This window comes from Xyrauchen texanus, chromosome 44, assembly GCF_025860055.1.
Source record: "Xyrauchen texanus isolate HMW12.3.18 chromosome 44, RBS_HiC_50CHRs, whole genome shotgun sequence".
NCBI lineage: Eukaryota > Metazoa > Chordata > Actinopteri > Cypriniformes > Catostomidae > Xyrauchen > Xyrauchen texanus.
Genome location: NC_068319.1, coordinates 26,514,130 through 26,528,920, shown reverse-complemented (window position 1 = coordinate 26,528,920; position 14,791 = coordinate 26,514,130).

The window sequence follows — 14,791 nt, the reverse complement described above, 5'->3', positions numbered from 1 at the left end:
CTAGCACCAAACTATGCTAACCTATTCATGGGTAAATTTGAACAAGACAACATTTATCACAATAACTCTTTTAGTTAATATATTAAATATTGGGCATGATATATTGATGATTGTTTTATGATATGGACTGGTTCCGAAAAAGAACTACAGGCAGTTGTTATGTTCATTGATTCCAGAGTTCCTTCTATGAAGTTAACAATGGATAAGAGCCGTGAAACAATAACTTTTTTGGATGTGAAGTCTACTAAGATGAATGAGTCATTACATACAACTGCCTATTAAGCCAACAGGTAAAACTACAAAATTGACAGCAGATAGTAACCATAGAGCTCCCCTTAAGAAAAGCTTACCTATTAGCCAACTTCACAGACTTAAACTTATTTGTAGTACCAATAGCAAGTTTAATGAACTAGCCAAATTACTTACTGTATCCAACGATCACGAGATGATTTTATGAACTACACTGCTGCCACATGATTGGCTGATTAGATAATCTCATGGGTTATTGTTTGTGTCAGACGGGCTGGTTTGAGTATTTCTGTAACTGCTGATCACCTGGGATTGTCACGCACAACAGTCTCTAGAAAATACTCTGAATATATTCTAGAGACTGGATGTTTTTTGAATACTTCAAAAACATCCAGTGAGTGGCAATTCTGCGGACAGAAATGCCTTGCTGATGAGAGAGGTCAACAGAGAAGGGCCAGAATGGTTTGAACTGACAAAGTCTACAGTAACTCAGATAACCACTCTGTACAATTGTGGTGAGAAGAATAGCATCTCTGAATGATATTCTGAGATGCAGGTTGGTGCTGTTTTGGCAGCACGAGGGGGACCTACACAATATTAGGCAGGCAGTTTTAATGTTGTGGCTGATTGGTGTAAGTCAACTATTAGACGTCAAGATATAATATCTCCAGTAGCAAGACATTTTAATAAGATGGGTCATAGCATTATACAATTGGAATGCATAAGGATAGAAGATGTTCAAAGATCTCATATAGGAGGTCATTTAAATAATGAAATGTTAAAATGTGAAGCTTTCTGGATTAAAGCACCAGCCCTGAATAATTTAAATGAAGAACTAGACCTTTGATCAAATTATAATTCAACATTCAATTGATGATATATATTCTTTGGCATAAGACATCAACAGGAATCCAAAATGTGAACACTAACATCGATTAATGATGGTGTATACCTGATGTTTCAATGATTGGATCTTTTACACTTGACTGTTCTTGTTTAGTGATTGTATAGAATCATGTATATTTTGTCATTCTTGTGTGTAGTGTAGATTGTGACTTGTTGTGATTTTGTGAATTTGCATTCAGGTGTATCTGGGTGGGTAAATTGTATTGAAAGTTAATTGTGTGTCTTTTATTGTTAGCACCTGGTGATCTTTTAATTGATTCTATCCTGTGACAAATCATGACTGAAAACTTAAAGTCATGTGATGAAGCTACAGGGATGTGGTTTGTATATAAAAAGAGGGTGAATATGATGATTGTTATAAACATTGTGGAGTCCATTCCACCAGAAAATTATGTAATAAAAACATTCGCAGTTTAGAGTGTGGATCACATGTGAGTCAAATGTAGCAGAATATTTTATAAGTACATTTAAAAATTATGCAACCCAGATGATTGATCCATACTTCCAGTTTAATAGTCAAATGTCTGTCTCAAAGCAACAAAGTATAATGCAAAGAAATTGTAGTATTTAGACCAGATAAAATAAATCTTTAAAATATTGCAGTATTTATGATAAATACTGGTGCTTATGCAAACAGACTGATCTCAAAGTGAAATCGGAAACAGTCGGTTGACTTTTCTTTAGCTAAAATCGGTCTGTTCTTACCGAAATTCAAAACACTGCCCCCAGTGGCCAAAGTGGTAAGTGTTGTTGGGTGTATGGGCCAAAGGTTCAGGAATTGGCTGGTTAGCAGGTCCCTGCTGGTAGATGCTGGAACTACACCACCCGATGGACTCCATAGACAGCCATTCAAAAGTATCTGTGTTTAATGGTGAAAGAAAAAAATGTCCAAGAACCATTTCAATTTAAATTATTTCATTACATTATAGCACATCAACATCCAGATTTGGAAGGGCTCTTAAAAGTGTGAAATTGATTTATATTTTTCCCTATCTATTCCCATTGATGAGTGATCTGTCACGTGACACCCAATCCTGGAACTGAGCACCCATAAGCAAAAATGGCAGCCTCCATTTTGCTAGCTTTCTGGGAACCCTGCGCTAGCTGAGCACAGTCATACAGATGAACGAGGATGCTAACGGATAGCTCTCTGCAGGTATTTTATAGCTCCATGGTATGGGCACGTTTGAGCTTCAATTTCTCAGTGAAATGTCCATGGAGGGGCACCAAAAGCGAGTTGTTTTCAGCTGTACTGTATGTAGAGTAAAAATATAATGTTAGAGGGGAAAACGCAATCTCCGAATTGAACTGTAACTGCTGGAGAGAACAACTGTATTGCCTTCACAAGCTAGAGATAAGGTATTGTGAAGGAGTACATTTTTAGTCAGATAAAGATGCAATAAATTATATTTAATAAACTCAGACAAAAACAGAGTGCTAATTTTCAGAATTCTCAAAGTTGTTACTTCTGACGGAGTCTCTCCCTCACCAGAACACCACTATTTTCGCTGTCAGCCGTATTGCTTATGATGTCTAGTTATCTGAAGCAGAGATGTCAAAACTCCGCCCTATTCTGGATACAGGCGGAGCACCAGCTCATTTGCATTTAAAGACACACACACAAAAACAGCTCGTTTTATTCCCACCCACAAATTGCCATTTTCAACATGGTATAATAAAAGATATGTAGGGTATTTTGAGCTGAAATGTCACCGACACATTCTGGGGACACCAAAGATTTAAATTACATCTTGTGAAAGGGGCATAATAGGTCCCCTTTACAAAAAATACACTTGTCCTGAGAAGTTCAATGTTTCAGTTAAAATCTACCTTTATAGTTGACCCTTGCCTGAACGTATCCCAGTCTGGTTTTATTGTGTTCACTTGTTTACACAACAGCTATCATAAACATATGATGACATTGTTGATAATACAACTAGAACCAGTCACCCCATCTAATGAACCGTGCATCTTTAGAACTGTATTCTAGACATATCACTTAGCAGCCATGAGCTTAAATAAATCACAGTTAATACAGATGTTGTCATGGAATGTGATGTTAGTACAAAGTGGTAAAGACATGCAATTGAAATGGCTCAAATATGTGGTCAGAGCTGTACTATGGTAGCATGCTGGTGGAAGAACCTATATGAAGCACCCTGTTGCTAAAGGAGCTCTACTGTATAATAAACGCATTGTAGAACAATTGGAATGTGTTGTTCATGATGGCCGAGCTTGGCCAGCATTCTCCTCTTTAGTATGTAGTGTCTTGGCATCCACAGCATAGATTAGACAGCGTTCAACTGGTGGGTCATGACCAGGAAATGTTTCTGATAAGGTCAAGTACAGCAGGGAAAAATCTATGTAAACTAAATATAAATAATAAAAAGCAACTATATTGTGCATGGTTAGGATGGCAAAATACTAAATAAATACACTCACAGAGCATTTTATTAGAAACACCTGTATATTTACATCTTCATGTGATTATATAATCAACCAATCATGTGGCAGCATTGCAATGCATAAAATCATGCAGATACGGGTCAGGAGCTTCAGTTTATGTTCACTTTAACCATATTTGACGTTTTTCGCACCTGCATTCCAATCTACATCTTGATATAGCCTTATCCTTTCTCATGATCACGCAGCGTGTTTTCATCAGATGAATGGGATGCTAAACAGTATTAAAGTGTGATGAGACTCAAGCTGCATGTGCAAGCCATTCGTGCATCTCAGAACAATCAACTATTTAGCCCTTTTCAGTTAAACGCACCTGAAAAATAATAAAATGTATTTCCAGGTTTCATTTATATTTTGAATAGACTCCAATTTTGAGTGTGTACATGTTTTAAGGAGGGTGTACCTGTATGCTTGGTTTTAAATCTCAAGGATTAATAGTGGTGTTTTTCTTACTACATTATTTGTTGTTCTGAAAGCAAAAAGAAACAAATTATTGTAGTCTGTCATTCACGCAGTATGACCGAAGAAAAGCAGGAATGCTTATTATCTGCTCGTGATGCGCAAATGGCTTGCATGCGCTGCACGAGTCTGTTGGGTATACTGCAGTCTGGTCACATTTGAACTTTTTGTTCAGCCTCCCATTCAGCTCATAAAAACGTCTAGGTTACGTATGTAACCTCCGTTCCCCGATGGAAGGAACGAGACGTTGTGTCAGAGAAGCGACACTAGGGGTCTCTCTTGAGCGCCGATATTTACCTCTGAACTATGAAAAAAGGCCAATGAGAGTTGGCACCCAGTATTTGCATGTCCCGCCCCCGGACATACGGGTATTTAAGCGGCGCAAATACGGGAGTTCATTCAGGATTTTTCTGAGGAGCCAGAAATGGTCCGGCCACAACAGTGGCTCGGCTCAGCGACGTGGCAGGGGAGACACAACGTCTCGTTCCCTCCATCGGGGAACGGAGGTTACATACGTAACCTAGACGTCCCAACTGTATCAGGCTGCACGTACCCTTCCCCAATGCCCCATTTAAGCCATCAGGATTCCTTATCGTTACCCTGGAGGGGGGAACAAGGTGCTGGCCGCCAACCTGGGAGCGGGCCAAGCCTGGCCGGGCCTCTTTTCTCTCTATGTTTCTTGCATAGAGCAACTAAGGCCGGGGCCCTTACACGCATTGAGGGAAGGGGGTCTTAGCCCTTATTCAGGGCGGAGAAGACCCTGCGAAGGCCACGCCTACCCGAGAGGGGAGGCAAGTTTAAGTGGCAAAACCATCAGAGGCCTGACTTGGGGCCTATGTGGAAAAGTTGGTGCGGTGGTGGATCCAGCCTCATAGAGGGGGGAACATACAGCACGGCAACCAAGGCAGCCGTGACTGCCTAAGGGAAAAACGGGAGTCCGCTCGCCAGAGGGGACAGAACCGAGGTGTTACACACAGGGGGAGTCTGAAGGAGGCCTTACCTGTATAGCACCTATACCAGTACAGGGTAGCTTGCGGTACCCGCAGTGGCTTGGGCCGGAAAGTTCCTCCGCTGAACTGCAACCCATGAGGGCTAGGGAGGAATCAACCAGTGTCCCAAGCCTGGGATCTCCTGGGAATGAAGGCGCTGTTTCCCCTGGTTAGGGGGAAAGGCGCTAGGTGCAAGCGATTCACCCGGCGTGCTACCGCCGGGTGAAACGCCGGGTGAAAAAATGGCTGTCATTGTGGGCGTGCTACCGAGTTCTACGGGCTCGGTACCTGAGAAAACACGGGACGATACTGACTCAACTCGGAGATTGTAGAATCTCGCAAAAGTGTTAGGTGTTGCCCAGCCCGCTGCTCTACAAATGTCTGCTAGGGCAGTGCCCCTAGCCAGTGCCCATGAGGACGCAACACTCCTGGTGGAGTGGGCTCGGACACGCAAGGGGGGGGGACACAGCCTGGGTGTGATAAGCCAGGGAAATGGCGTCGACAACCCAGTGGGCGAGTCTCTGCTTGGAGACAGCGTTCCCTTTCTGCTGTCCCCAAAGCAGACGAAGAGCTGCTCAGAGTGTCTGGTGCTCTGTGTGCGGTCCAGATAAATCCATAAAGCACGTACTGGACACAGCAGTGAAAGGGCTGGATCTGCCTCCTCCCAGGGCAGCACTTGCAGGTTCACCACCTGATCCCTGAAGGGTGTGGTAGGAACCTTGGGCACATAGCCCGGTCGCGGTCTAAGGATCATGAAAGTGTCTGCTGGACCGAACTCCAGGCAAGCGTCGCTAACAGAGAACGCATTCAGGTCCCCGACTCTCTTGATGGAAGCGACGCGAACAGCAGGGCGGTCTTGAGAGAGAGGGCCCTGAGTCCAACTGAGTCAAGCGGCTCGAAGGGGGGTCTCTGGAGTCCCGTAAGGACGACCGAGAGATCCCAGGAGGGGAACAGGTTAGGCCGGGAGGGAGTTATCCTCCGGGCACCTTTTAGGAACCTGATGATTAAGTCGTGCTTACCAAGAGACTTGCCGTCTACCGTGTCGTGGTGGGCCGCGATAGCGGCGACATACACCTTGAGGGTGGAGGGGGACAGCCTCCTCTCCAGCCTCTCCTGAAGAAACACGAGCACTGACCTAACTGCGCACTTCTGCGGGTCTTCAGCTTGGGAAGAACACCAGTCCGCGAACAGACGGCACTTCAGAGCATAAAGATGCCTGGTAGAGGGGGCTCTGGCTTGATTGATTGTATCTATGACGGTCAATGGTAGGCCGGCTAGATCTTCCGCATCCCATCCAAGGGCCAGACGTGGAGGTTCCAGAGGTCTGGTGCAGGTGCCAGAGTGTGCTCCGTCCCTGAGAAGGAAGGTCCTTCCTCAGGGGAATTCGCCAGGGAGGGGCTGTCGTGAGGAGCGTGAGGTCCGAGAACCAAGTCCGGGTGGGCCAGTAGGGGGCCACCAGAATGACCTGCTCTTCGTCCTCCCTGACCTTGCATAGCACCTGTGCAAGAAGGCTCACTGGGGGAAATTCCCGTTGTACACAGCGCCCCAACCCAATTTGGAGGCGTCAGTTGTAACCAGAATGCGTCGGGACACCTGCTGCAAGGGTAGTCCTGCCCATAGAAAGCAGAGGTCTGTCCAGGGTTTGAAGGTTTGGCGGCAGGCAGTGGTAAATTTCACGTTGTGCGTGCCGCGGTGCCATGCTCGTCTCGGGACTCGAGTCTGGAGCCAGTGCTGAAGTGGTCTCATATGCATCAACCCCAGCGGTGTGGCCGTCGCGGAGGATGCCATATGCCCCAGGAGCTGTTGGAATCGTTTAGAGGGACCACGGCACCTGGCTTGAAGGGAACAAGGCATTTCAGCACTGACTGAGCACGCTCGTTGGAGAGACGTGCTATTATTGAGACTGAGTCTAACTCCAAACCGGGAAAAGAGATGCTCTGGACCGGGGTCAGCTTGCTCTTTTCCCAGTTGACCTGAAGCCCCAAACGGCTGAGGTGCCTGAGCACCTGGTATCTGTGCGCGCATAGTAACTCTCACGAGGTTGCCAGGATGAGCCAGTCATCGAGGTAATTGAGTATGCGTATGCCAGCTTCTCGGAGCGGGGCAAGAGCTGCCTCTACGACTTACGTGAAGACGTGAGGGGACAGAGACAGGCCGAAGGGGGGGACTTTGTACTGATATGCCTGGCCGTCGAATGCGAACCGTAGGAAGGGTCGATGTCGAGGTCGAATCGAGACGTGGAAGTACGTGTCCTTCAGGTCTACCGCTGCGAACCAATCTAGATGCCGGACGCCAGATAGAGTTTGTTTCTGGGTGAGCATTTTGAACGGGAGTTTGGCCGCCTTTCTTGGGTACAACGAAGTAAGGGCTGTAGACACCCTTCTTCGTTTCGGTTGTAGGGACAGGCTCTATCGCGTCCTTTAATAGAAGGGAGGCGATTTCTTCACGCAGGGAATGGGCATGTTGGCCGTGTACTGCAGAAAAATGTACGCCCACGAAGGGGGGCGGAGACCTGGCAAACTGAATTGCGTAACCGAGTCGAATGGTCCGGTGCAGCCAGCGTGACGGGTTGGGCAGTGAAGGCCACGCTTCAAAGCTCCGTGCTAGGGGCACCAAGGGGACGAGTTTTTTGGACGTACCCGGCGGGGCTTTGCAGCGGTGCGGAACAGGTAACGTGCCGTCGGGAGGCAACGTGGCATCCCGAGGCTCTGGTGCTGAGAATAAACTCAAAGCACTTACCTTGCTCCACGCACCCGACAGGGGGCGGGTTCGTGACTGAGGAGGAGGTCTGATGCTGGCGTCCTCTGAACTCGTCTGAACCGGCCGGCCGGGAACAGTCGTAGGGCTTAGGGCAGGGATGCCGCGTCCGGGAAGCCGGGACTGTTGAGGCCTGAAAGCAGAGTGCCGTGAGAACGGCATTTGCGGGCCAGGTGACCCCAGAGACAACAAGGAAATAGCTCTATAGAGTGTAAAGAATTTAACCAAAAATTCTCCTCCCGGCCCTCCACCGGGGAACGGAGTGTTCTTACCAGCTCCGGAGCTAACGTCTCGGTCTCTGGGTCTGTCATCTCAGGAGCACCTGGGAGCCTTCTGGGTCCTCAAGGGGGTCCGTGAGACGATGGGCGTCCAACTTCTGCAGGGAGCTCAACGCTGGGGCTGAGAGCTGGGCCCACTCACTTGTTAGTTGAGGCTGAGCACCACTTTCTTTCTTTCTTGAAAGCCGCAGCAGGACGCCCTCGGCGAGCAGACAGGGCATGGCCCCTGGCGGCAGGTTTGCGGCAGGGCAGGATGCTTTTTTTTTTTTTTGCTTGAAAATAGCCTTCGTCTGTTTCTTCACCACTGAGGACTGCTGGGCGAAGTCGTCAAGTGGTGTCGCCGAATGGACGGAGCTGGGAGATGGGGGCGTTTGAGAAAGCGTGCTTTGTCTGCCTCCCGTACTGCCTGTCCATCGTTGCGTTTCTGGACCACGGAGTGGCCATCGCCTGTTTGAGTGCAGTTCCTGCAGCACGTTAAGAACAGGACCACCCAAGTGCAGATTTTGAAGTGCCCTGGCCCGATGGACTTGCAGGAGGGGGCCATGGCATGCAGGGGGGAGCGGTCTGGGACCGTTCTACCACCGAGGGTAGCGAGAGCGGAGGAGCGAGGAAGCTGGGCTTGCACAGCTCATCATGCACGTCCGGGAAGGAATCCGGGGGGGCGCGACTGTGAGCGGCACACATGCCCGCGGAACCAATTAAGCCCGGGGAAGCATAGCGGACCTTCTTGCGTCAGGCTCAGACTGGGCGGAGACCCGTAGGTGGCGGCCCAGGCGAGTTATCCGCATCCGACGCCGCTGTTACGCTCTCCGATGCAGCGGTGATTCATCATCCAATGCCGGGGAGTTCGAGGGACCGGACGGTAGGCTGTTAAGCGGACCGCACTAATCCTGAGCTCGGGGGAAGCAGGCAAGCGTGCCGGGGAGGTGGGGGGTTTTCGAGGGGATTTACCCGGCGAAAGCGTCCCGTTATTCTCCCCAGATCGTTCTCCATCGCCCGCGGCGCCTGCCTCAATCCCGTAGGAAGGAGGCGAGGCGCGGGGGGCGGCTGAAATGGCTCTCTCTCACTACAAGAGAAAGCAGAGATCACAATGCTGCCGCGGTTATGTTCTCACACTGAAAACATAACCCATTGGAGAGAATGCTCATCCCGAGCTCGGACGGAAACAAGCAAGCGTGCCGGGGAGGCGGGGGGTTTCGAGGGGGTTCACCCTGCGAAATGGAGCCGTCACTGTCCCCAGATCGTTTTCATTGCCACCGGCGCCTGCCTCAATCATGTAGGAAGGAGGCGAGGCGTGGGGGGGGGCGGCTGAAGCGGCTTTTTCTCACTACAAGAAAAGGCCTACGACCACAATGCTGTCATGGCTATGTTCTCGTACTGAAAACATAGACCATTCATAAAAACGCTGCCTGCGTGTGATCGCAACCCAGGAATGCAAGGCAGTTTTTATGGCCGTCAGAGGTGGGGAGAATCAACGCATCCAGAAACTACACAGAGGCGGAATATCGTCTTTAAAAAGACGCGTCCTGAGAAGGACGTTCAACGCCGCTGTGTTTTGCTCTTTTAGAGCGAAATTCACTCTTTTAGAATAACTCTTTCGAGTTGTCTGCGCTGTCGAGGCGCCCAGGGGCAAGAATGCACAGCCGTGTACGAATGAGAAAGCCGCTGTTATGCGCCGTCAGATCCAACAGCATGCAGAGCGTCAGAGGATTAAACAGGAACTGGGTGTGTAACTCGCAGCAGACTGCATGCACGACCATCGGCTCCGAAGAAATTTTCTGAATGAACTCCCGTATTTGCGCCGCTTAAATACCCGTATGTCCGGGGGCGGGACATGCAAATACTGGGTGCCAACTCTCATTGGCCTTTTTTCATAGTTCAGAGGTGAATATCGGCGCTCAAGAGAGACCCCTAGTGTCGCTTCTCTGACACAACATGGAGAGAGCGACAGAAGGGGAACACATGATCATGAGGATCACATCAAGATGTAGATTGGAATGCAGGTGCGGAATTTATATAATCAAAATAGTCTATTCCTCTCTAGCCATTGCTGGCGTGCCAGTGATTACCCCTGCTCTAGAGTTTTCTCAGAATGGTGCCAGTGACCAGCAGTTCTGTGGACAGAAACGCCATGTTGATGAGAGAGGTCAACAGAGAATGGACTGACTGTTTTTAGCTGACAGAAAGGCTACGGTAACTCAGATAACCACTCTGTACAATTGTAGTGAACAGAATAGCATCTCAGAATGCACAACACAGCGATGGGCTACAACAGCATAAGAACATGTCAAGCACTTTATTAGGACAATAGTGCTCCTAATAAAGTGTGCAGTGAGTTTAACTTAAATTAAATTAAACTTCTAAATGGGAAGAGAAAAGGCTTCCAATATCTTTTGCTTTTGATTCAAAGGCTGTAAATCACATTTCTGATGTTGTTTATGCATTCACAAAATTACCAGTTTTTCTCTTGAGCCTACAGTATGTCATGTTAATAATTTTGTTTAATGTTGGGTCTTTGCAGTTCTTGAAAATAATAAAAACGGTCATAAATTACATTACCACTTAATTTTACAGTTTGATATTTAGGACATTTTTGATTAGTTTTACCTTAAAACAATTTTGCTATTGTGTTGGTTTGCCACTTGTTGTCCAGTGTAAAGAACCACCATTAACTGATAGAAAGTCTGATGAAGTATCCTATTGACACCCATAGAACTGGTTTCCCCAAAACATGCTGTATTTGCACCAAGGGTGTCAATATTTGCAGCCCATCCCAGTTTATAATCCATATGTATATTGTTCAGCAGGGCTCTGTATTGTCTTCACTAATCCACTCCAAAATTGCACAGTCATCTGAAAATGTCTGCTATTGAGTTGTGCGGAGATGGTGGAGGGAAGCAAAAATCAGCCAAGGATAGTACCTTGTGGAACCTCCCTATTAGTCACAACCTGCTTAGAAACACATTTTGAACTGCATATTCCATGGCCTGTAGGTCTATCTATAATCCAAGATGCCAAGTGAGTTTTTTATTTACCCATATCTTATTCCTCAGTAAAAGCAGCTGTATATGATGTTGGAGAATCAAGTTGGAGTTTCTTTATCTATGGACACTTTTGGCCATGTGGACTTTTAGAAAGAACACACTTTTCATACTCTCGCTGGTTTATTCAATATTTCTATTCAACATCAACAAGATAATTCTATAATTTTCTTTCTAAAGACAATTTTATCTGAATAAAATAAAAAAGTTAAATTATGTATTGTGTGGTAAAACACTTGCAGGTTTGTGTAGGGTTGAGGCAAGAAAGAGGATTCATATGCAGAACTTTAATTATGAACAAAAGAAGAGGATACAATGAAGGAGGTAAACATACAATGACAAAGGTAACAAAACTCTACAGCAGTATGCTGTCATCTAATGCTCTACATTCACACAAGAACCACCATAGGAACAGACAACAAGAGGAAATATATACACAAGGGCTAATAATAAGAGGAGGAACACCTGGGATACAATTAGGGCAATTGACATGAAGACAGACATAACAGAGAAAGATACAAACTTCAAACTAAGAGTCTCTACAAACTTTCAAATTAAGAGTCCTTGGGGGGAGATATGGAGAATGGCAAGTATGCCAAATACAAGAATGGCATGACAATTCTGTGATTGACATGTTATACATTTTTTAAATACAAGGAAGGAAAAGGCTCAAACCAAATTTCCATATACATTTTTTATAGAATTTCGTTAGAGGCTAAAAAGTGTGCGAAAAGTGACTGCACAGAGCATGAAAAGACAAAAGGTTTTCGATTTAGATGTCATTAGTGTCCAAGTCAATTCCATTATCCAACTTTTTTTTTCTGAATGCAGCAGTGTTCCACAATTCATAACGGAATCCTGTTTTTGTTTTCCATTTTCCAGTATTTTCACTTGCATCGGCTTATGTTCTTAGCGGACAATGTGATGTTTAGTGTAGGCGATTATGTTGCTACATGCTAACGGAATTATTGTAAATATGAGTTTTTCATTCTGAAGTTGCACATGAACAACCAATCAAGTCATAATTACAACTGAAAATTAGTATGTAGAATATGTAACTGTGACAAGGTCTCTGACTTTCTTCTCAAAGAGAAAGCGAGGGCAGGGTAAACGTTCAACACAAGTCTTTTATTTTACACACTTTCTCATCTAACACAACAAGGTTTTCTTTTCAGCACAACACAGAACACTGCTGCGTATCTCTCTCTCTCTCTCTCCTCCAGCAGACTGGACTGCTCTTTTATATCTCTCTCAGCTCTCACTGCAAACACAAACAGCTGTTAGAGATGATTTCCCACAGGTGTCAATCCTTACCATTCTTCCTCTTGTGGCCTCGCTCTCCACAGACATCGCTCGGCCACGCCCCCATCACCACAGTAACAACTAAAGGGTGCATTCAGGGTAGTGAAACTGCACAGAGTTTAAGGCAGTAAATGAATGCCAGAATAAAGTAATGCCACTAGCTGACCAGGTAGCGATCATTCAGCGCTACACTCTGCGTAGCAGAAGAGGCAAGACAGCAGTGAACATAGAAAATTATCACTCCTTCGCAGCCAAGACTTAGAAAGAATGAGAAAAAACATCCAATTTATAAAACCAAGCAAAGTTATTAGGGAAAGTCCAGCCTGCAGCTAGACAGATGTCCTCCAAGGAACACTCTTCACCGAAGCCCAGGATGAAGCCATGCTCCTAGTAAAAATGGGCCTTAACCCCCATAGGACATTGTACTTGCAATGGCAAGCGCAATGGCGTCAACAACCCAGTGAGAAAACATTTGCTTAGAGCGGGCCTTGGGCACATTACCCTCCCTATGCTTGACAAAAGGCTTTCGACAAGCCATGTCCGAATTCTAGACAAGAATCATGGGCCAACAGGGCTTGAAGTTCCCCAATGCGCTTGAGCAAATCAAAAGCGAGTAACAGCACGATCTTCAAAGAGAGCACGTGCAAACTTACTGCATCAAGCGGTTCGAACGGGGAACACATTTAGTATAACCGCCATGTCCCAGACTGGGACGGTAGAGAGAGGGGCGAGACAGTCTGAGCTGTCAGATCAAAGATCGAAGGCTGCTTACCCACAAATCATTCTGTCCAAAAGAGCATGACCTGCTGGTATGCTAGAGACATATACTCTGAATGTGGATGTAGTAAGTCCAAAATATAAGTGCTCCTGCAAAAAGCGAATATTCTATGCTCATGCACCGGGTCCGATTCAAGCATCTTAAGTCAAAAATGGGCTGCAGCCTGCTGTCCTTCATGGCGACCAGAAAATGGTGGCTGTAAAAGCCCTTCTGTGTGCAGGGCCGGAACCAGCCTGACCTGCTACCGCGTAGGCCTTGTCTACAAGCGAAGATGTAAGTCGACATGGTTTGGACATTTGCACCGGCCAGGATTTCCATAGGAATGCAGACAAGGAGCATAGATGTGCCGCAACTGCCTCTTTAACAGGGTGGATTTCAGTATAAACCCTTTGTGCTGCGCTGTCCAGTGCTATGAATGCTGCTGCACCAGAAACATGTGTTCGCACAGAGTAAGATGAATGGCACGTTTTAACCAATTTGTCAAGCAGATCTGGGGAAAACTTTACCAGGTGGCATAAAATTTCACTGGCGAATTCAGCAGGCAAACGCCTGTAATGGAAGCGGGAAGGCATGCAAGGCTTGTGCTGATAATTCCTCAAACAATCAGCACCTGATATCCCCTCCTGGCACGTCTCTCATGCTGCCCCTGTATATCCGCAGAAGGAGTATGGTGGAAGAGAGGGGGATTAACCAAGTCATTATTTAAAACCAAGTCTTAGATGTTCAAAATTTTAAAAAATTATGTCACATTCAAATTTTAATCACTGCTTTTATCTGAAAAATCAATTTCCTATAATATAATTGAGGTTTAAGAGTTGTTCTAGACAGTTTAACTGATAACAAAACATCCCTCTGTGTAGGCTATTGTTATAAATCAGAATCAGAATGGGCTTTATAGCAAAGTATGCTTACACATACAAGGAATTTGTCTTGGTGACAGAAGCTTCCAGTTCACAAACAATACAACGTCAAGACAGAGATAACAATAAAAATGAATATAAAAATATAAGTATACATAGAAATATATGTATGTACAAATATAAATCTGTTATTTACTGATGCAAGGGAATTTATGGCAGAAGAGGTAGGGTTTGTTGGATAAATATAATTAGACTAAGCTGTGTATTGCACATAATTATTGCTCAATGGGGCAGATTTAACTGGGAAAAAACTGTTCCTGTGCCTGACGTTTCTAGTGCTCAGTGCTCTGTAGTGAAGGTAACTGTTCAAAAAGGTAGCATGCTGCATGAGTGGGGTCCAGATCGATTTGTCCATCACTTCCTCAATCTGGAAGTGTACATTTCTTGAAGGGAGGGCAGGGGGCAATCAATAATCCTCTCAGCAGTCCGAACTGTCCTTTGTATTCTTCTGATGTCCGAGTTTGTAGCTGAACCAAACCAAACAGTTATTGAAATGCAGAAGACAGACTCAATGACTGCTGAGTAGAACTGGAATAGCAGCACCTGTGGCAGGTTTAACTTCTTCAGCTGGCGAAGGAATTACAACCTCTGCTGGGCCTTTTTCACAATGGAGTCAATGTGGGTCTCCCACTTCAGGTTCTGTGAGACT